The 22,345-nt window shown below is 37.5% G+C and overlaps 1 long non-coding RNA gene across 1 annotated transcript; it reads left to right on the top strand.

Moving 5' to 3' along the window:
- Window positions 1-4,171: 4,171 nt before the first annotated feature.
- Window positions 4,172-4,888, top strand: LOC136225773 (uncharacterized). The gene is made up of 3 exons (XR_010687303.1): window positions 4,172-4,415; window positions 4,497-4,614; window positions 4,710-4,888. It is a non-coding gene; the product is annotated as an uncharacterized lncRNA (long non-coding RNA).
- The last annotated feature ends 17,457 nt before the right edge of the window (window positions 4,889-22,345 follow it).

Below are 22,345 nucleotides of genomic sequence, written 5' to 3'. Positions count from 1 at the left end.
GGCACAAAACTTCCCAGACCGTAGACTTAGCTTGCGTCTTCTTCAACTGCTCAAGAACTTGGTCATCGGGTTTAGGAGCCGACCCTTCTCCAATCTCAGTCTCTATCATAGGTGCCTTCCCCTCGGCCACACGACCTGATCTCGTCATTACCGCGATTTCCGGCTCATCATCCGATTCGTCCCAAATGTTAATGGGAATCTTCCGATTGGCATCCTCCTCGTCCGAGGAACTCTCCCAAATGTCCATGACCATTAAATCCATGACGTGAGGAACACTCGGATTCAGGAAGAAAGGATCCGCCGATCCATACAAAGCCCAACCTATCAATTCATCATAGTCACGGAGGGACACCCTGCTCATTCTTCTGGTGGCCAATGAAATAGCACCTCGTTGTATGCACATAAGCTGCACCTTATCGCTCATTGTCTCATTACACTGCTCATAACGGTGCCTCCACCTTCTAGCATAATCCACAAAATGTTCCTCGGGGAATTGTCTAATCCTGTCCAGATCGTCCAGGGATCCGGTCCACGGAATGTACATTTCATATCTCGCCATAAAAGCGCTTCTGAGTGGTACCCAATGACACATCTCTTCCTCTGACAGACCCTGATGCCACAATAAGGCTTCACCCATCAAGGTTTCCGGAAAATGTTCATGTAACTCACACTGCGGAAATCCGGCGTTATACATATGATCGCGGAATATCCTCGCATGCTCCACGGGATCCTGGTATCCACCATACCTAGGCATCGCTAACACCGCATCAGGTGTTTGGTAAGACGGGGAATCAGGGGTTTGCTTTGCTAGCATCCATACTGTATACTCCTTGATAAATCTCTTCGTCATAGCTGCCCAATCGGTCTTAACATACATCGGCAGCGACATATACCACATCAGCGGTTCACCCATCAATGAATTACAAAACAAGTTGGTGATCTCTTCCTCTTTAAAACCCAAGGCTGCCATAGCCGACAAGTAGAAGTGAAGGTGCTCCATAGGGTCCTTATTGCCGTTATACTTGCTCACCCTCGGCAATGGACGTTTGATGGGTCCAATCTGCATTGCAAAGCGCTCCGCCGTTCTATCTTCAACTCTTTGATACTTTTCTAGAAACAAATCCGACAACCGATCCCAATCGTGCTTGCAAGAGTCGGGTAATGAATGGAACCATTCCAAAGGCTCGCCCACTAGCGAATGGTGGAACCACTGAGCAATTTCATATACTCCGAAGGATTCAATAAACATGTCGTGCATATATTCACGCAAGTGCACTTCGGGATCCCTTCCTCCACTAAACAAACCCAAATTTGGCATGATAGTCCGAGACGACCCTTCTCCGGTCTCTTCAGCACTATCCTCGTCATATGGTGCTCCACCATCCGATCCTTCTCCCATCGGTTCATCCTCTTGTTCCTCACCCAAGAAGGACACATACAGACCATTTCCCACATTGCTTTTTTCGACGGAGTCCAACAACTCCTCTACATCTTCCTCGAAGGATTCCATCACTACAGTTTCTGTCAAACCAACTCCTATCACACTCACCCTATGATTAGGCAATGGATTGCGCCTAACGGAAGGGTTTGCTGACGAAGGATCAGCTATCTTCTTCTCCTTAATCAAATCTTGGATTTCATGTTTCAGCCTCTCGCAATTCTCAATCGTATGTCCATAACTGCTGTGGAACTCACAATACCCTCTAGCCTGAATCTGCGGAGTAGGTTGAGCTTTGTTATACGGGGTAAGGGCTTTCAACAATACCTTTTTCTGCAGACGCTCGAAAACTTTAGCATAGGTCTGATCGAACTTGGCGAACCGCCTCTTTTCAATAGCATTAAGATCAACCACTTTCACTGTTGCGGATTCCGTACTCGCGCTAGGCCCTCCGGCACTATATCCAGACTTCGTCCACTTGGTATAAGCTTTCTTCGGCTCCCCATCACCTTCGACAGTCAAGGCACAACTATACATCTGATTGAAATCCGTAAACGGCATATACCGCAACTCATTCTTAATATACGGCAACGTGTTGCCAATCACCATTCGGATCTGATCTTGCTCAAGCGGCTTTTGTTTCATCACGGCGGCCTTAGCCCTCCATCTCTTCACAAAATCGGAAAAGGATTCCCCAGCCTGTTGCTTAGTGCTCTCTAATTCTTTCAAAGTGACCTCCAGCATGGTGTTAAAGCTATACTGAGCGATGAATGACTTCGCTAATTCTTTCCAATCCCTCTTTGTCACCATCGGCAATGCATGAAACCACGTGAGGGCAGCCCCCTCCAGGTAGGTGTTAAACAGCCCCAGGACTTGATCCTCAATCAGGATCGTGTGCTTCATCACAGCAACATACTGATTCATGTGAGCGGTGGGATCTCCAGTTCCATCGAACTTTTTCATGTCAGGGAGTCGGAATTTCAGAGGCAAAGCTGTTGCCGACAAACAGTTCTTCAGGTTATAGAAATCCTGACTCCTGGAGCTTCCTCCGCGCAAGTCCTGCACTTCATGTGTGATGTGTTGCTTCCACTCCTCTTCCTTAGCCTTCTCTTTTTCCAACTGTTTTCGGATATAATCCTGATAGTCATCCTCATTCCCAAAGCGAGGGCCATCGTTCACCTCATTCTCAGCACGCTTACTACCACTCTTGTTGTCCTTCAGTGCTAACTCAGCTAGCTGGACCAAGATTGCGGCCAGCTGATCGTTGATATTATTCACGGTGTCGCACCCTGGCTTTCGGTTTTTCGTAGGTCGGGGTGCGTGGCCGGCTCGATCTGCCTTTTTGTGTTTTAAGGTTTCGAGTCGCCACCAATCATCACTTAGAAATACGTGGGCGGGCGCGATTGGTCGCCCTATCTGTTTGGATTGACTCTGTATGGTTTGGTTTTGATAAGGATGGTCTTCGGAGAGATTTAGGTTCGTTTTTCCGGTTACCTATAGGGAAGAGATGTGATCTCACCCTACCCCGCCCGACATATCGGTACTATTGTGATATTATGTGTTTGCTATTCGTTTTGTTTTAAATTGTTTATGAAACAGGCACTCGTGGGTTTAGGGGTTATTGATTTTAGGTTTGTTTTAATTGGAGATTACGTATATAACATACACGTAATTGTATTTATCGAATTAAAATCTAATTTTACCATCGTACATCACATATACCATAAGTAAAATATGAATTTTAATAAGAAATATTTTAAATGTATTATTAAATTCAAATGATATTTTCCTATCGATTTGAATTAATTTGGTTAAATCATTGATTTGAAATAACATCTCGAATTGATTTATTTCGACTTAGAACTACGTACATATTATACACATAATTTTATTTTATTGAATTAAAATTCCTTTTCTATTTTACGTATATCACATACGATATAAATAGAATTTATGTTATAATAAGTAATGTTTTAAACATCTTTTCATAAATTCAAACGACGTCACATCAATTTGCTACGGGTTTGATTATCGAAATTGGAGCCGATTTATTTTGATTTTAGAATCGTGCATATCACATATGCACGATATGTTTATATTATTTATTTGATCTAACGAATTATGTGCGTATAAATTTATATAAAAATAGATAGGATTAACACTTAACCAAATAGGAACTCATAGCACACGAAAAGAATTAAATTAAACAAAAATTGAACTAAAATATAAAACAAAGAACCTCGTTAAGATGAATTAAGGCGCTTTGGGATTTAATTAGAATTGGGATTAATAAAGGAAATTAATGGTAGTGTGAGGGGTTAAATTGAAAAATGAAAATAAACGCATTCAAGTTTATCAGCTAAATAAATCGAGAGGGGCGAAATGTAACTAGAAGGGGTCAAATTAAAGCAAATAAAAATAAGAGGAGTCAAATTAATAAAATAAATAAACAGGGAGGGGCGAAATGTAATTAGGAATGGTCAAATTGAAGCAAACAAAATAAACGGGGTCAAATATATGAATTAAATAAACAGGGAGGGGCAAATATAATTTAGATGGGTCAAATTAAAATATGCAGGGATCTGATCTAAACAATTAGAATAATGGGGGCTAAATTCACAAATTAATAAAATGAGAAAGGGGGTAATGTGGGATTCGCAGGGGTAATTTTGGAATGTAAAATTATAGGGTATATATTTGGATATTAGGGTTTTATTTCTCATTTTTGTACAGCAGCCTCCTCTCTTCTTCCTCATTACCTTCCTTGCGCTTCTACCTCAGAAAAACACAGCTCCCTGCCATGGACGCCGGTTTGTTTCCGGTCACCTTTCTGTCATTTGCTCACTACTCCTCTTCTTACCGAATGTGCAACCAGGACCTACGGAATCCGGCTGAATCCCGTCATGGTGCTGCCCTGCTCCGTCAGTTTCTGTCTTTCTTATTTGCTCTTCGTCACGATGTCTTTGCCATTTACACGGTGAGGATCTTGCTTCTCTTCTTTTGACTTTCTTTTTTCTTTTTTAGCTTGCATATCTCTGATCTGCATTTTTTCATGTAGATCTGCTCATTCTGAACGCCATTGACGGTGGTCAGAGGTGGACGGAGGAAGACCGGTGGCCGATGACGGTGGAGTCCGGCGGTGCACAATGGTTCATGGCGGGTTTTCTATCAGCAAGGTAAAAATCTAAGAGCCCTAAACCCAGCTTATCATCCATCAATCTATTTTATTTTTCTCTTGAAACTTATTTGCTCATCTACTTGTCATTTACAGGAAATGAAAGATTAAAATCAAGAAGATTACCAACACAAGGGTAACAATCATGTAGAAGAAGACATGCTTTTGTTTTCTTTATCTTTAGTTTTAGATTTATATTCCTGTGTTGATCCGTTATTGTTTTCTTTTTGGTTTCTTTGTTTTAACACAAAATAAAATTTGAGTGGTTATGAACATATTATCCTTTTGGTTATGAACATATTATCCTTTTGGAAACAGAAAATGATTTTTTAGAAATCTTTTGATTTTGAACTCATTGTTTTTCTTTTACAGTAACTCATAGTCTCAAAGATCACAAAGTAAAGGTTTTTCCGAAACTGCAAATAATAAAGTTTGTATTTAAGCAACAAGTAAAAGGAGTAGTATAAATGACTAAATATAAATGGATTTGTGAACTCAGATCATCTTAAAGTATACAGGTCAAACTAAGCAGGGTTGAAATATCTATTGATGATTAACATAAAAAAAATACCAACTAAAAAGAGTTGGCCCCTCCTAATACCAATGGAGGTAGGATCCTCCTTAAATAGGAAAATGATGAGGAAAATGATGAGGGAGATGAATGAAAGCTTAGTGATTAAGTTGTTGGTCAAAATGACTGTGCTGCCCTTGGATATTTGTGGTGTTGGATTTCGGTTTTTGTTACATTGGTTGTGGGCCTGCTGATGTGAATGGACCTTAGTTGGGCTTTATCTTGAATTTTGAATTGGACTTGACTTGAGTTTTGGTGCTGGATGTGGATCTTTTACCCGGACTAAAATGGTTCTATCTGGAATTTGATGTGGATCCTGATTGACTTTTGAATTATTTCTTACTCGAACAGATCTCGTTGAACTTCTACGGATAAAACCCAAGCTTTGGAATTTGTTGACTTGAACAATAACCCGTGCTTTGAAATTTGTTGGACTTGTACTTTGGTATTGATGAGCGAGCTTTCGGATTCATCAAAATTACTGAAAAATAGAAATAATTAAATAAATATTTATAATAATAACCTAATATTACTTATTATCAAGATCCCCTTTTTTAAGCGTTCACTTGTCGTTAATTCGTTTGTTTTTCAATTTTGAATCCGTTTATCATAATTTATTATTTAAAAATCAACTATATTCTAAACGTTTAATTATAATGTAAATCATAACCAAAGTTACATCATAATTTACAATTTAGATTATAGGCGCTTTCAAATATAATTTACGATAAATAAATAAACATTGAGATATTAATCTCACTGGTTGACATTTGAACTTTGATTAATAAATTATAACTCAAACTCAAACAAATTCAATTTTATTCAAAATACGAGGAACATATCTCGAACAAAATTCATAACAGGTTCAAATTATATATTAATTCTATTAAGTCACGTTTTGAATATAATTCGGTATTTTTACCAATTTATACCGAAATATGACAAATTAGCTTTAATAACACATTTTTTCCCTTAATAAATTATTTTTGAGATAATACCGTATATTTTCAATAATTCACGAATTGTTCCAATTTTGAGTAAAAATTTATTAAAAACTTAAAAAAGGGTCCGGACAAAATTGGGTATCTACACACGGAATTCTCCAATTCAGCCACCTTCTCGTCGGCTGCAGACATACTGACGGAAGACTGAGTATACTCGGATGAAGATGATTCAGAAGCCACAACTACTGATTCGGAACTGTGTACTCGTAACTGATCAAACTGTCTGACAAGCCGATTACTCTCGCGAAACCACAACCGCTTAATGATGGCGTCTGCGCGAATTGTATCCATTAGTATGTATGCATGATTTTATATGCATGATTCGTGGTGTGTGCGTTTATTTATTTACGATTATAAGATAAGAAGAACAAACGTTAGTTCTATTTACACGTATCACAACATCTCTCTTCCACCCTTATTCCTCCACACACTCGTTGGTCCAGGTCTCTTTCATAGGATTTTGGTTTTTGGCTCACATTGCGGTCCAGGGAACGCGTGATGCCGTCGATTATTGCGGGAAAGTAAATCACCCATCAGACAACACAGTTCATTTTGATGTATCCACGTTCAGTGACTAAGAAATCGACCAAGTTGGATTGTCCTTTCAGAATAACTCGTCTTTTGTCCTTTTTGTGAGACGCATTAATTTGGGTTTTGACTCCCTTTGAGCGTATCTCAGTTTTTAGACGTGGTTCGAGTTATTCTTCTAGTTCAATCGTTCGTTATCGTCTATGATTCGTTCCCCTTTTTATTCACGTGGATTCGTGTCTCGATTTTTGGATTACAACGGGATCTTTTTGGATCTATCGAGAGACGTAACGATGCGTTTGTTTAGTGATGGAATCACTTTTGGATTTTATTTTAGGGAACGAACTCATCGCGTAACGTGTTTGTTCTTAGCGTCGAGAATTCGTTTGCTCAATTTGCTACATGAAAAGATGGCGAGTCTTATTTGAGCGCACGGTAATCTTTCGGCTAACAACAATCCTTTATCCTTTCCAATCTACGGGATACGTCACCTTAGCGTGGTTATAGAAAATCAACGTTTCGTTGAATCGCGTGTTTATTCGAAGCGAGGATATCACCGCTTTCTTTCCTTTAGGCGCGAGTTTAAGCAAACACGTATATCGGGCCATATTTCTTGCAGTTTTGGTAACGGTCGAAATGATTGAGTCGTTAGTCAAAGCCCGCAGTCTCGTCCATATGGCGCAATTATATGGTTTGGCTCAATTCGGCTTCGAGATTTTAAACGGGGTATATAATCGTTCGAGACACGTATTCAACGGTATTGGTTTATTTTCTTTAACTACCCTTGGGATTGATATATATGGTAGACTCGGGATGATTTTTGGTTGTTTAGTTCATTTTCTTTTTCCTTTTCTTAGTCACCTTTGCAGGCACATCCATTTCTCTTAAGAACAACTCGAGGCATAACGCAAAAGCTCGACTTTTATTCGGAAGGGACGGGCTACTTGTGCGAAACTTTTCGCGTTACGACAGGGTCATTCAAGACAGAAATGTTCTTTGTTTTCGTTTCTTCACGATCTCGTTTTATCTCAATTTATTTAAAGAATGTGAATAACGGCTACTGTTAACATAGACTTTTGTATCGAAATGTAATTATCCTTGACACCGAACCGATTCATACTAATACGTGCTTACGTCATAACGCATTTCCTAAACACGTGCCTTCGTCGGGACACCGAACGGGACAAGGCGGGTCGCACATGTTCATTCATATGAGATGACTAAGTCGTCTTTAGTTCAAATCGTTTCAATGTTTTTAGGGTAATTCGTATGTCGATTCATGAGTATATATTAATGCATCGTCTCATTTTCTTTACATAATTTAGGATTAGACACGTATCATGGCGGTTTGAAAACACGAACTGATTCATTTATCACATCAAAAATAGTAACGGGTAATCCTATGGAAACTTCTAAGGCTACTATATGCTGACACGGCTGACCGCGGGACCTCACAAGACCGCACAGATTCGCCCCTAACGAATGGATGGGGACCCTCTGGCGCCTTACTGTAAAGGGGAACTTACGCTAGCCTCTTTCGAGCGACGAATGGACTCTCGCTAGAGGTTTCGCGGAAATTACCCAAAGGGTTTGCAATAATGCACATGTATGCATACGAAAAGAAGTAAAACGATCCGTCCCCGTTAAGGGCTTAATACACGCCTTCCGAAATCAAATTTCTCGCTTCCCCAGCAGAGTCGCCACTTGTTAGACGAGGTGCCGTGGCCTAATCTCCCGGGCGGACCGGGGGGTGGACAACCTCATGGCGACGTAAGCGGTGATTGGCGCCGAAAGCAACCAATCGTGGAATCAAGCTGCTCGGCAGGACCGGAGCTCGGAGATATGGAAGAGTCGCCACCCACGAATGGAAAAATGAACACCGATCCCTTGCGGGAGACCGGTGTGGGTTCGGGAAACTTAGGTACGAGCCGAGAAGGCTAGCTCCTTTCCGGAGAAAGGCTACTAGGCACCCCGATATCGCCCGGTTATGAACCACCAGCCTCCTACTCAGCATGTTAGGCGATAACGGACTAATCGTATACTTCTTTAAGTTTAAAATTCATTTGAAACCCTTTTCTTTCTCTTTTTAGAAATCATTTTGAGCATATATTATTGAAAAGCCACATCAGTAAAGAATCACCCATTTATGTTATACATACACAGAGAGGGGAAAGGAAGAAGTGATTTATTTACAGCTTATTTACATGTCATATTGTGTGTTTATACTACACTAACTTATTCCCCTCAAAACGAATTTATTTACATAATTCGCACCTTAATCGTCGTTGGAACGATTTAGGTGCGTTTTAAAGCCCCGTTTGATGAAGTTTACCCGAATCGCCGTTGGAACGACTCGAGTATTTGAAAACGTTTGAGATAAACCTTTTAATGAGAAAACGTGGTTAAACATACAAGTCAATTTTATTTTGTACAAATCCTTTAAGAAAATGATTCAAAAAAATTCTATTATTCTCAACGGAAACGATTTTAATTACAATGATCCTTTAATCCGTGATATCTTGGGATTTGAGAATGGCACAGGATGAGCCATAAAGTTTAGAAAGATGAAGCAAGGTAAATTTTACCAAGTTTTAAAGTGTTGTACTTTTGTGTTTTTAAACCTTGTTCTGATTGGAAAGATGAATCAAAAGATTTATAGAACCCCAGCTTTCTAGCATTCAACCGAATTAACAGACTGCTAGCAAGATCGATCAATTATGATGCATCAATTTGTTTGTAATTTTCAATTATTTTTTTCCTTTAAATTATTGTAATCAAACCATTTATAATCAATAAAATAAAACAAGTTCAATATGTATGAGCTGATTAATCTTAACCACACACACATTCACACAAGATTATTAGAGAATTGTGAATTTTAACCCGATGTACAAAATAACACCATTTTAATTTTAATGTTTATTAAACCAATGCAACTTGATGCCTCAACATTTGTAAATTGATATCAATTTAGTCTCAAATTTTATTTCTCAGAGCTCAATGGTAGCATTTCTAAAAGAGTGATGCTAAAATGATGTTATTCTATATGTTGGGGATAACATGACACTTCTCCAAAAACATTGAGCTTATTTTCATATATTATTTCTTTATATACTTATTTTTAATTTACCTTGAAATTATTAAATTAATTCAGATAAAGACAATTTTAATCTTCTAATAAAAATTACTTTTCATTTTGTGTTTCAGTTTCACATTATTCACATATGAAATATGGTTAACTTGATCCTAAGGTAATCATTTAACTTGCTTTTAAATTAACTATACAGTAATTTATTGAAATAAATAAATAAATAATAAATATTTTCCGTGAATGGAATTAGGTAGCCGATGCTTTGGCAAGCTTCGGTCGTTATAGTTCCGTTGCAACTTGGTGGGATACACCGCTGCATTTTTGCGCTAGCTTCATTCAAGATAACTTTATTTGTAGAACTTTATATCAGTTTTGCTAAGCCTTTGAACTTATTGTATCTACTTTATCTTGGTTTCTTCTTTTAATAATATCTGGGGGGAGGGTGGGCGGCCAGGGGGTGCCAACCTCGTTGGGATGTCCTCTGTCATCTTCCCCCCTTCCTCGCTTTCAATAAAAAATACAATAATTTATTGTTCTTTTAATTGTGTTAACCCATATAGGAATTCGGCCAATTAAATGTACTTTATTTTCTTGGATTAATATAAAAGCTATTACTGTGAGCTTAATTTTTTTTTACTGCTCTCGAAATTCTGACAACCTTATTACTTTGTGAATTTTCACCACGTGATAGTCCATTATAATTAAGTTTTAAAACTGCAATCTACTTTTTCGGCCTGCCAAAAGTATTGTAAATTATAGAAAAAGATAGACCAATGATTGATTAGTTGAATTAATAAAAAAATGCAGTTTTATTAAATAGCGGAGTCCGAGCATAGAGCTCAACTCAAAAAATTAGGCACAGTAAAAGAAATAAAAGGATTAGCAAGTGAACAAGAGTGACGAGCCAAAATATGGACCACCTTATTCGCTAATCTCGAAACAAAAATCAAAGTGAAACCATGATTATTCTTGAGTAGTTGTCGAATGTCCTATATAACACATCCGAATTCTGATAAATCCCGTTTGTTTGACTGAACTGCATCCACCACACCTTTGGTGTCTACCTCGAAGCTGACCTCAGTGAAACTACATACGTTTACCCATTCCATGCTCTTCTTCAATGCTAGAGATTCTGCTAATTTAGCAGGTACTGCTCCCTCTGACGTCCCGATCCTGCATCCTCGGAAGAGTCCGGTAGAATCGCGTATCACAGCTCCTGCACCGATCAGGCATTCGTCTACAGCGTCGACGTTACATTTGAGATGTCATATCGGAGGCAACAACCATCTATTACTCTCGCTTGGGCCGACCCTGCTCTTTTCTCCTCTCGAGCCCCTACTTCTGCGCCCCTCTAGCCACTCAGCCATGAATTTAAATGTGTAATGTTTGCCACATGTTTGATAATACTACAATATTGGCCAATAGTTACGGTAATCAAAACATTATTACATATCTATATTCATCAAATTCCCACACTTGGAGAATGTTTTGCGCTCGTAACAATTTTTTTCATTAACTAAAATATTTTAAAGGGAAAATTATAAAATTGGGTAAAATGAGAGATCCATTTACATATTTAACCCATTTACTCAACCTACTATATATCTAGACTGTTTTTGTGTGACTTTCCCATAATACCCTCAATATTTATGCGCGGTTGTCTGCTTCCCGTCTGATTTCGTAGATTCTAGCATATGTGAAGCATGCGAAGCTAATGTTTGGTTTAGTTGATGATTTTAATTAGCATATGTGAGGTCTGGTTGTGTTTTTAACAAAATTCGCTAAGTGGTATATAACAAAAATGTCAAACAACAACGAATTCTAACATTAAAATCATAACATTATCAAAATTTACAACAAGATTGTCACAATAAACTCCTAACAAATCACTTCATAATACATAGGCTTCTATTCACCACTGATGAATGTATGTGTCTCACGGTACAAGCTCTTATTCACCAACATTAAAATCATAACATTATCAAAATCTACAACAAGATTGCCACAAATAAACTCCTAACTAACCACTTTAAAGTGGATGTAACAAATCTGGATGGGAATTTTTCTTGTATTGGAAGTCCATATCTTTTGGGATGAGAAATGGAAGTCCAGACTTTTTGGGATGGATGTGTCACACGGTACAGAAGGGAAGTCATCCCATCTGCATCCAAGGACATCGCCTTCTTGCGGGATGTTATGTATTCAACCACCTTTAGAAAATTTAATCGTGTTAGTCAAGAAAAAAATGAAGATTTGGCTTCACGAAACGTGGATTCGCTGAGTATGCGAAAAAAAAATATGCAAGAAAGAGGGGGATTTTACTTAGCGAAACAATGATTTCCCGACTTCTGTGAAGAGAAATGTGACGCTCTGGCTTCGCGAAACGATGATTATGTGAAGTTTGTGAGTTAATTCGATACATTTCTCCCTGCAAACTTCGCGAAAACGGCATATCCTAAGTGAATTTATAGGGAAAACGCAGTGGAAACAGTATATACTTACATTTTTTTATGAAAATAATGTAGAATCACAATTTCTTCGATGACGATAATGTAGAATCGCCATTTCTTCGATGGTCACAAGAAGAAAGAAACCAAGAAACGAGTAGGAAATGGAAGATGAAGAACCATGGCTTCGTTTTCTAGGATTAGGAAGATGAAAATCAAGAGAGGAAGAAGAGAAATACATTGTGATTTGAAGAAATATTGCAGATGTCTTGCAATTTAAAGGAAGATAGGAAAATCAAAAGTCTGGGAATCATTAATGGAAAAAGCTGTCCGTTTCGCATAACCAATGAGAAGGGGGGAGAGGAAAGGTTAGGGGTATTATGGGAAATTCACACAAAAACAATCTAAATATGTAGTAGGTTGAGTAAATGAGTTAAATATGTAAATGAGTCTCTCATTTTTCCAATTTTGTAATTTTCCCTATTTTAAATAGGCTTAATAAAGTTTTAGCCCCATGTAATTTTTTAAAAAGATCTACTGTTCTATTATACTTTAAAAAAAATTATATTTACCCACCGAACTTGTTTAAAGTGGTCAAGTAACGTTTTTAAATGTATCTATTAAATTCATGAACTTTCTTAAAGTGATCTATTAACCTTTCGAATTTGTTTAACTGAACATATTTCAATTTTTCTAAAATTTCTTCTTACTCTGCCATATTGGATTTTAGGGGTTAATTAATATGTTACTTTAAATAAGTTTAGGAGGTAAATTATTTAAAAAGTATATAGGAACAATTGATTTTTTAGACAAGTATAGAGGACTAGAAATGTATTAAACCTTTTTAAACGTAATATTTTAAGTTTAGTTTAAAATTAGTTATAAATAATTTTATTTATTTATAGAAAAATTAAAAGTTAAATTTATGTAATCTTGCAATGGAATGTCAAACCTCACTTCTTATATATATATATAGGTTAAGGTGCAAAAATACTTCAATTTTTTTGGTCTGAAGCAATTTTACTTTAACGTCTAAAATAGTGCAATTTTACCCCTAACTTTGGAAGGTAAGAACAATTTTACACATAACGTTGATTTTTTTTTTTTGGTAAACAAAAGAAAGAAAACAACAAAGCACAAACTAACCAGGGATCAGCCTAGGAAAGCTGACCCCGACCCTATCTTCAAGAAGAAGAGAAGAAAGAAAAGAAGGAGGATTAGAAAGAGTGGTAACTCCCAGCATCCCCTCATGACCCGCTGCAGCCAGGCGATCTGCAATTCGGTTTTGCTCTCTGAAGATATGTCTGAAATCAACAGACTCAAAGCCGGAAACAAGCCTCCTAATGACTTTTATGATGTTTTGGCTATTAAGACAAATAGCATGATTATCGGAGATCATATCAATGACCTCCTTATTGTCTGACTCCACAGAAAGCCTCTTGACACCTAGACTCCTGGCAAGCTTGATACCAGAGAGGATACCCCATAACTCAACCGAAAAGGAAGAGCCCATACCCAGGTTTATGAGTAAAACCAGACAACCAGGCTCCATCTCTATCCCTCAAAACCCCTCCAGCCGCGATTCTCCCACTAAGTAGACAAGAGCCATCTGAATTAAGCTTCACCACCCCCTCTTTAGGTCTAACCCAACCGACAAGATGAACCTCTTTCTTCTGAGTAGCTCTGGTCAGGGAATCCCCTTTAAAACTATCAATAACAGAAAAGAGCTTTTTTGAGAAAAACTCAGATAAGTTATAATCAAGAACCTTCCTCTTACCAAAGATTTCCTCATTTCTCCACTTCCAAATTTGGTGGCAAATAATAGCAAAGAAAATATCCCCATGTTCCAAATTGGCCAGTAACTTCCCACTTACCCCAAAGTAGAACCAATCAGTCTCAAGATGGGCAAGGAAGGAAGGAAGAATGTGAGGAGGGAGAACTTTCTTCCAAACATCGATACCTTTAGAGCAATCCCTAAGAGCATGGCAAAGGGTTTCAATATGGCCTATACACCTACTGCAGGCACCTGAGACCGCCAGATGCCTTTTGTGTCTGTCAGCATTAGTAAGTAACCTATCCTTCACCCCCAGCCAAAGGAAGCTCCTAATTCTGTAAGGGATCTTCATGTCCCAAATGGATTTCCAAGAAATCAAGGGAAGAACAGACCTATTACTAGAGAAAGCTTCAAAGGCAGATTTACAAGAATAAATGCCATTATTGGACAAGGCCCAACAATGTCTATCCAAGTCTTCCTCTTGAGTGCTTATCTTGACTCCCCTGATTTTAAGGAGAATCTCTAGGCTAAAGAAAGACCCAAACATAGGCCATAGCCAGTCCCCATCAGAGTCAACCACGTCGGCAATCCTCCAATTATGGATACTGGGAGGCGGGAAAGCAACAGATCTCCATAAGAGGTCTATCCCCAATCCAGGTATCAAACCAAAAGCTAATGGATTTACCATTCCCCACTTCCAGACCAACGCCTGAGCAGAACTCGGCAAAGACAGCGCTAAGCCCTTTCCAAGTAAACGAGCAATTAACCACTCTATCTTTCGGACCTCCAAAAATCTTGTCCTTTCTGTATTTGCCACAGAGCAATCGAACCCAAAGAGAAGAGGGGCACTGCCACATACGCCAAAGGAGCTTCATCAAAAGGACTTTGTTGTTATCCTTAGCCTGTCTAATACCGAGACCACCCATGGACTTAGGTTGGCACACCTCCTTCCAGAGAACCAGGTGGATCTTCTTACCTTCTTCAGACTCACTCAAAGGAAACGGCGGTTAATCTTGTCCAGATCATTAAGGACTGGCTCAGGCAATTTACAGGCTTGTATGATATGATTCGGAGCCGCGCAATTGACTGATTGAACTAGGGTAAGACGACCAGCCAATGAGAGAGAATTGGCTTTCCAACTAGCACATAACCCACTAGTTCTATCCATAGTCTCTTTAAAGGAAGCTTTGGACACTCTGTCACTGTGGAGCGGAACCCCCAAATATTTACCCAATGAGTGAGTAAGGGGAATACTAGACAAATCACTAAGCCTATTGCAAACACTTCTATCCATATTTTTAGAACAGAGCATCCGAGACTTATGGATGTTAATCTTCTGGCCCAAGGCAGCACAGAAGTTATCAAGAATATTCATGATGACACTAATTTGCTCTTCATTCCCTTCCACAAAAAGCATCACATCGTCTGCAAAAAACAAATGGGAAATAGGAGGGCAAAACTTATTAATAGACACAGGATGGAGGGTCCCATTATCCACCCCCTCTTAAATAAGGAGGGCCAGCCTCTCCATAGCTATAACAAAAAGAAAGGGGCTCATAGGATCTCCTTGGCGAATACCCCTAGAAGGAGAGAACTCCTCAGATATATCTCCATTAATCAGGACTTGGAAGACCGGAGAAGAGATACAATCTTTAATCAGCCTTTTCCAGTTCTCAAGAATGCCAACTCTATTTAAGCTATCCATAAGAAAACTCCAATTCAAGCAGTCATACGCTTTTTCCAGGTCCAGCTTAAGATTCACAATCCCTTTCCTACCTTTCTTCACCTTCATAGAATGAACCATCTCCTGGGCGATAACCACATTACCCATCATCTGCCTGCCAGGGACAAAGCTACCCTAGTTTTGGCTAATAATCCTAGGAAGGATAATCCGGAGTCTATTGGCTATAATCTTAGTAACAGCTTTATAAATAACATTACAAAGACCGATAGGTCGCATTTGCAAAAAAGAAGAAGGATTATCAACTTTAGGGATTAGAACTAGGAGGGTTTTATTAACCATACTGATGTCAATGGAGCCCCCAAACACCCCTAGGATAAAGTTGTAAACACCTTCCTTGACCGTATCCCAGTGTTTATGGTAAAAACTCGCAGGAATACCATCGATCCCAGGAGCTTTAGTAGCTCCAATACTGGAAAAGGCAAGATCAATCTCTTTCAGGCTAACAGGATGAAAAGCTTCTTCCCTAACATCCTCCTCTAATCTTGGAAAGGGAATCCCAGAATGAGCTCTACTCAGATCCACCTCTTTGGCTTCAAAGAGGTTTTTATAGAAGTCGAGAGCAAGGCGGTGAATGATTTCCTCCTCATAAATCCAATCTCCCTTGGAATCTTTAATAGCGTCGATTCGATTTCTCTTCCTCCTGATAATAGTAGAGAGGTGGAAATATCTAGTATTCCAGTCGCCATCCTTAATCCAAGCTTTCCTAGACTTCTGGAACCAGAGGAGCTCCTCCTGTCTGAGCACTGCTTCCAACTCATTCTGGAGAGATCTAAGCTGTCAGCTCAGACTGTGCTCGAAACGAAACTTCAAACAGCGCTGAATCCTATCCATCCTTCTCAACAGATTATTTTTCCTTCGAATAATATGGCCAAAGATGTTTTTATTCCATCTTTCCACCTTCCTTTTGAACTCCTTTGCTGCTAGAAGAACATCAGGATGGGGGTGCCAATTATCTTTAACAAAGTTCTCAAACCCAGGATGGGCATCCCAAGCAACGAGGTACCTAAAAGGTCTGTTCCCTTTCAGCCTATTACTCTTAACCATTCTAACCAGAATAGGACAATGGTCAGAATGCCGGAAAGGAAGATTCAACATGTTCATTTCAGGAAATCTGTATAGAGCAGCCACATTCACATAAGCTTTATCCAATCTAACAAACACACTATTCCTTTTCCAAGTGAACTTATGACCAGCGGCTCCCAAATCAGAAAGCTCGCATAAATCCATATTTTGCTTATGATTAAGGCAACGGTTAACATAATGATTACCCCCCCTTTTGATCACTCATGAGAGCAATACCATTAAAGTCATCGGCAACAATCCAAGCATCCACCATGCTAGTGCTGATAGAATACAATTGCTCTTAGAGACGTTTACGATTAGAAAGAACCGGATCAGCATAAACAAAAGTCACACCTGGATAACAAACCTTACTATGGATGCATTGTTTATCCAGATTAATAATATCAATTCTAATCCGATTTGGCTTCCAAAAAAGCCAAATCCCCCCAGCCCGACCAGTAGCCTCTGATCTGATACAACTCCAAGACTTAAATTTACTCACCACCTCATCAGCCTTAACCCCACTAACCTTAGTTTCGAGAAGGGCAAAACAAGAGGGTTTAAACTGCTTGATAAGATCGTTAACATGAATGCGGGTAGCCTTACTAGCTGCACCCCTAACATTCCAAACGTAAAAATCCATCAGAAAAGAGGAAACTGATCAAGACCCAAACCTTAGGCAAGGTACTTGTTAGGGGCTCCTGAGAGCCTAGAGGAAGTGCCCTCCGGCCCCCTCTTATCCCAAGACCCCAAAGAATTCTGGCTCTTTTTAGGGTTAGCTTTAGGTTTCTTTAATTTCAATTTGTTAACTCCCATAGCTTTCAAAGAAGGACAATCCACAGGAGTTTTAGAAGAATTGACTTTAATGGTTGATACTCCACCTCTAGAACCAATGACCAGGGAGTTTACCTTAGAAGTAGCTTTAGGGTCGAAGAGAGGGTTGATAGAGTCGCCCAAGATGGAGTCCTGCACGGCAGATTCCAGGCCCGACATACTTGACTCCAAATGCTCATTAGATAAGGCATTATCCTGACTCACATCAAGAGCCAGGATACCAAATCTCGATCCTGATCCGGAAGTAGAAGCAACATCAGCACCAGACTTGGTATCAGGGGGCTTAACATTGATTTCAGGATTAATCTGCATAGAGTGCAACTTCTTACTGATGTCAGGGCTCTGGTTACGAATAGTAGCAACATGAGGCTTACGTCTAGCCGTCCTTTTGGCCAGCATCCAAGGACCAAAATTCTTTTCTTCAATCTGAGGCTCAGCTCTACCTATGATAGGCACCACCATCTCATCAACCACCTTCCATCTCCTAGGGCAACCCTCAAAGGTATGGCCAAACATGCCACACTCAAAACAAATATTGTGAATCCTTTCATATTCAATATAAAAGACTTTATTTCGAATGTTGAATTTGGACAGAAGAGGTTTAGCCAAATCAATATCTATACAAACCCTGGCAAACTTGCCTCTTTCTGCCCCAACAGTAGTTTCATCAACATGGTGGACTTTTCCAACTAGGCCACCAATTATTCAGGAATCTTTCATTATAATACTCTATGGGAAGACCTGGGAATCTAACCCAGGTAAGGATCCTGTTAACTGAACAGTCATGAGGGTCAAAGTTTGGAACCCAAGGTCTCAAGGCCAACACATGATTGGATATGATATAAGGGCCACCATTGACAATTCTATTATAATCCTCAGCCTTTGTGAATTTGATGACATAATAGTCATTTTCCAGGTCAGTAATGGTGACCTTCCCTTTACCTGCCCATTGAGCTTGAATCCTCTGAGCAAAATATTTAAAACTTATTCTTTTACCAAGAACCGTGACAATTGAAGACAGATTCCATTTTGATCTCAAGACACGTTTGTCTTCAGAAGAAAGACGGATCACCGGAAATAGCGGGTCATCTTGCTCCCCTTCCTCCTCAGTATCCGAGTCAGAAAACTCCATCTCAGAAACAGCCTTGCTACTATCATCTTCCACCATGGGATCTTCCACTATAACTTCAGACCTTTAAAATATCAATTATATCTAGATATTAATTATTACTAACAAAATTACAAAAATTATTTTAAAATGCTAAAAACTAAATTTGTTATGTATAACTTAATCACAAATTTTTTTTTCAAACGGTCGTCATTAATATAGTTACAAATAATCAACAAAAAATTTACGAAACTACTTTAATTTATCGACAACTTGTTTGGAATGTCTGATGTGACAGTTAAATGACAGTCAAATCCTACTTTTTTAAATCTTTGATAGCGCATGTCTAAAATTGATCTTTCTTAGAAACATTAGAGTTAAATTTGTACCATTTCATATGTAGGGCAAAATCTGCGCTTCCTTTGAAAAATTATAGAGGTTAGATAAGGTAAATTACACTCATGGCTACTGAACTTTATCCTTTTTAACGATATGGTCACTGAACTTAAATTTTTAACGTTAAAGCCACTTAACTTTAGACTTTTTAACACCGGTGGCTACAACGACCGTTGACCGGTATTTCTTACCGGTGTTAAAAAGTGTAAAGTTGAGTGACCATAACGTTAATAATTGAAATTCAGTGGCCATAACGTTAAAAAATGTAAAATTCAGAAGCCATGAGTGTAATTTATCCAGATTAAAGGCTCTTATTCCATTTTATTTTATTAAGAATATCTTACCTCTTATTTCATCTGGGGCTATAAAATATGAGGATTGTCCCGTTTATGCATCCTTCATTTTTCTAAAAGAGGAAGAAACATTTTAACCTCCCTTATCTTTTCCATTTTTATTGATTAGGTTTGAATTTTTCAATTTCAATAAATTGAAAAATCATCTACTTATAACTATATCATTTTTTTTTGCAATATACTTATAACTATATCATTAATTAAGATTTTTTCTAGTGAAATTAATATTAAATTCAATAATCATTTCTAATTAATTTGTGATATATTTTCTATATTATAAGCAAGGCAGACAAGTTAGGTGTTGTTTGATAAAACTGAAAATTAAGTGCTGAACAAATAAGTACTGAATTTTAAGTGTTGAAAATATTGAATGATTTAATTTTTTTAAAAATATATAAGTTGATAATGTTTAACTTAAAATGATAAGTTAAATATTTTGACTTATCAAAATAAGTGGTTTTTCACTTAATTAACTAATTTAAGTGGTGGAAAAACAACCGTTATTAAACACACTTAAATTAAATAAGTGCTTAATATTTTAATTTAAACAATTAAGTGCTTTATCAAACAAGGCCTTAGTAAGTTAATTTCTGCTAATATATTCCTTATATATAGGTTAGTTTATATATATTGGGTATTTGGTGGGATTTTTCGAGGATTTCTATGAGTATTTTTAAAGGACGAGACGAGGATTCCCACGGTTCGGGAGACTAATCCCACTCCATTCAAATTTAATCATCGGGAATAAAATTGCCCCTCGCCCCGAATAATTCGATGATATCCTCTCACGTAGATTCGGATTCCTGCAGTTTTCGTGAAATCATCTGTTGTCATCCCTACATATGAAGCGTAGATAACAAGATTATGACTTCGTATAATGTTCATTAATAATGACCGAAAATTGATTTTATTTCCAAACGTTAAAGGTAAAATTAGTACAACTTATAAAAGTAAAATTATTATTAGTTGCCAGATAAAACTATTTTTATATCTTGGTCCCGTTTGGTAAACAACCTTTTAGAGTAAAATTAGAGGTTTCAGCCAGTTTAGAGGTTTTGACTAGTCAAACTTCTAATAGTGGTATTTGGTGAAGAGAGGTTTGAAATAGCTTATTGGGTCCAAAAGGCTCATTCTGAAAAAGCTCATTTTATGAGCTTTTTCAATTAGTTTATTGCTCCATCTCTTTTGATTGACATTTTTACTCCTAATTTCTTTAATCTCAAATAAATGTTTTACCATATCCTTATTTGTTATTTACAGAAACAACTATTAGCAATTAGCTAAGTTTTACCAAACAAGTTTACACAATTCGCTAGTCAAATAAGCTAACAAAAAAAAGGTAATGAGCTAACAACTATTTGTTAAACATGGCCTAAGACCTGTTTGATAATAGCCTTTTGAGGTAAACTTAGATATTTGAGCCATTTTACAGGTTTTAACTAGTCAAACCTCTAATAGTGGTGTTTGATGAATAGATGTTTGAAATAGCTTATTGGATCCAAAAAAACTGGTTTTATGAGTTTTTCAATTAGGTTATTTTGCCTTAATTTAATACATCATTTGCTCCCTCAATTTGTCCAAAATAGTTGATTGGCCTCCTGAACTTTCAAAGTGTCTCGATAGTCTCCTGAACTTAGATAAAATATTCAGTTAGCCCCCTAAATTTATATAAAATGTAATCAATTAATGATTCGGTTGTAAAAAAGTAGGTCACATGAGGAAAATATGTTACACGTGCCTTATAATGTTATTACATACTTCATAAAATAGATTAAAACATGGTAAACATAATTTCTAGGGTAAAGTTCAAATAAAACCCCTGTGGTTTCATTAATTTTCAGATAAAGGACTATGGTTTACTTTTTGTCAAAACGAGGATTGAGGTTTTTAACTTTAACAAAATAAGGACTTTTTTTATTGATACTATTAAAATCACCTTTGACGACTTCAAAAATGACATATTTTAAGAACTACTAATATTCTAAGCAACTTTAATTCTTCAACCTTTTTATTTTGAGATTGTTTAGATGATGTTTGGTAAAAATAGAGAAAGTTAATGTTTAGAGAGAGAAAGTTTCAAAAAAGATGATTTTCGAAAATCGAAGATGTAGTTCCATAGAAAATATGACATTGAACAACTTTAATTCTTGAAAATTTTCATTTTCAGGTCGTTAAAGATGGTTTTAATAGTATTAATCCAAGTTTGAAACCTCAATTCTTGATTTGATAAAAAGTAAATCACAATCCTTTATCTGAAAATTAGTGAAACCACAGAGGTTTTATTTGAACTTTACCCTAATTTCTAATATTATAATCGCATACCCTGACTTTGGTCGTTTTACATTTTTAAAATGCGTGCAACATATCTTCCACATTTAACTTACTTTTGTACAACCGAGTGATTAATTAATTATATTTTATGCAAGTTTAGGGGGCTAACTGAACATTTTATGCAAGTTCAGAGAGCTATCGATATACTTTAAAAGTTCAGAAAGCCAATCAACCATTTTGGTTAAGTTTGGGGAGCAAATGATGTATTAATTAAGCCCACTATTTTTATTTTGACTCTTACCTCGCACAAACTTCTTCTATAGGTTAATTTAGAGAAAGGAAGAAAAACCATTATGGTTTTAATTTTGAAAATACTTACCTGTGTGTATTTTTTAATTATAAATAGATGCGATATAGTTTTACAGATTTACAGATGGATATTTAGGGGTTTGGTTCATAAGAGGTAAAGGAAAAAGAATCAAGAAAGGGAAACTAAATGAAAGGATATTAATTCTCCCATGTGTTTGGATATATTTAGGAAAAAGAGTT

Source organism: Euphorbia lathyris, chromosome 4 (genome assembly GCF_963576675.1).
Source record: "Euphorbia lathyris chromosome 4, ddEupLath1.1, whole genome shotgun sequence".
Classification (NCBI taxonomy): Eukaryota; Viridiplantae; Streptophyta; class Magnoliopsida; order Malpighiales; family Euphorbiaceae; genus Euphorbia; species Euphorbia lathyris.
The sequence above is the reverse complement of the archived record's forward strand: the minus strand, read 5'-3'. Positions and strand labels throughout refer to the sequence as shown.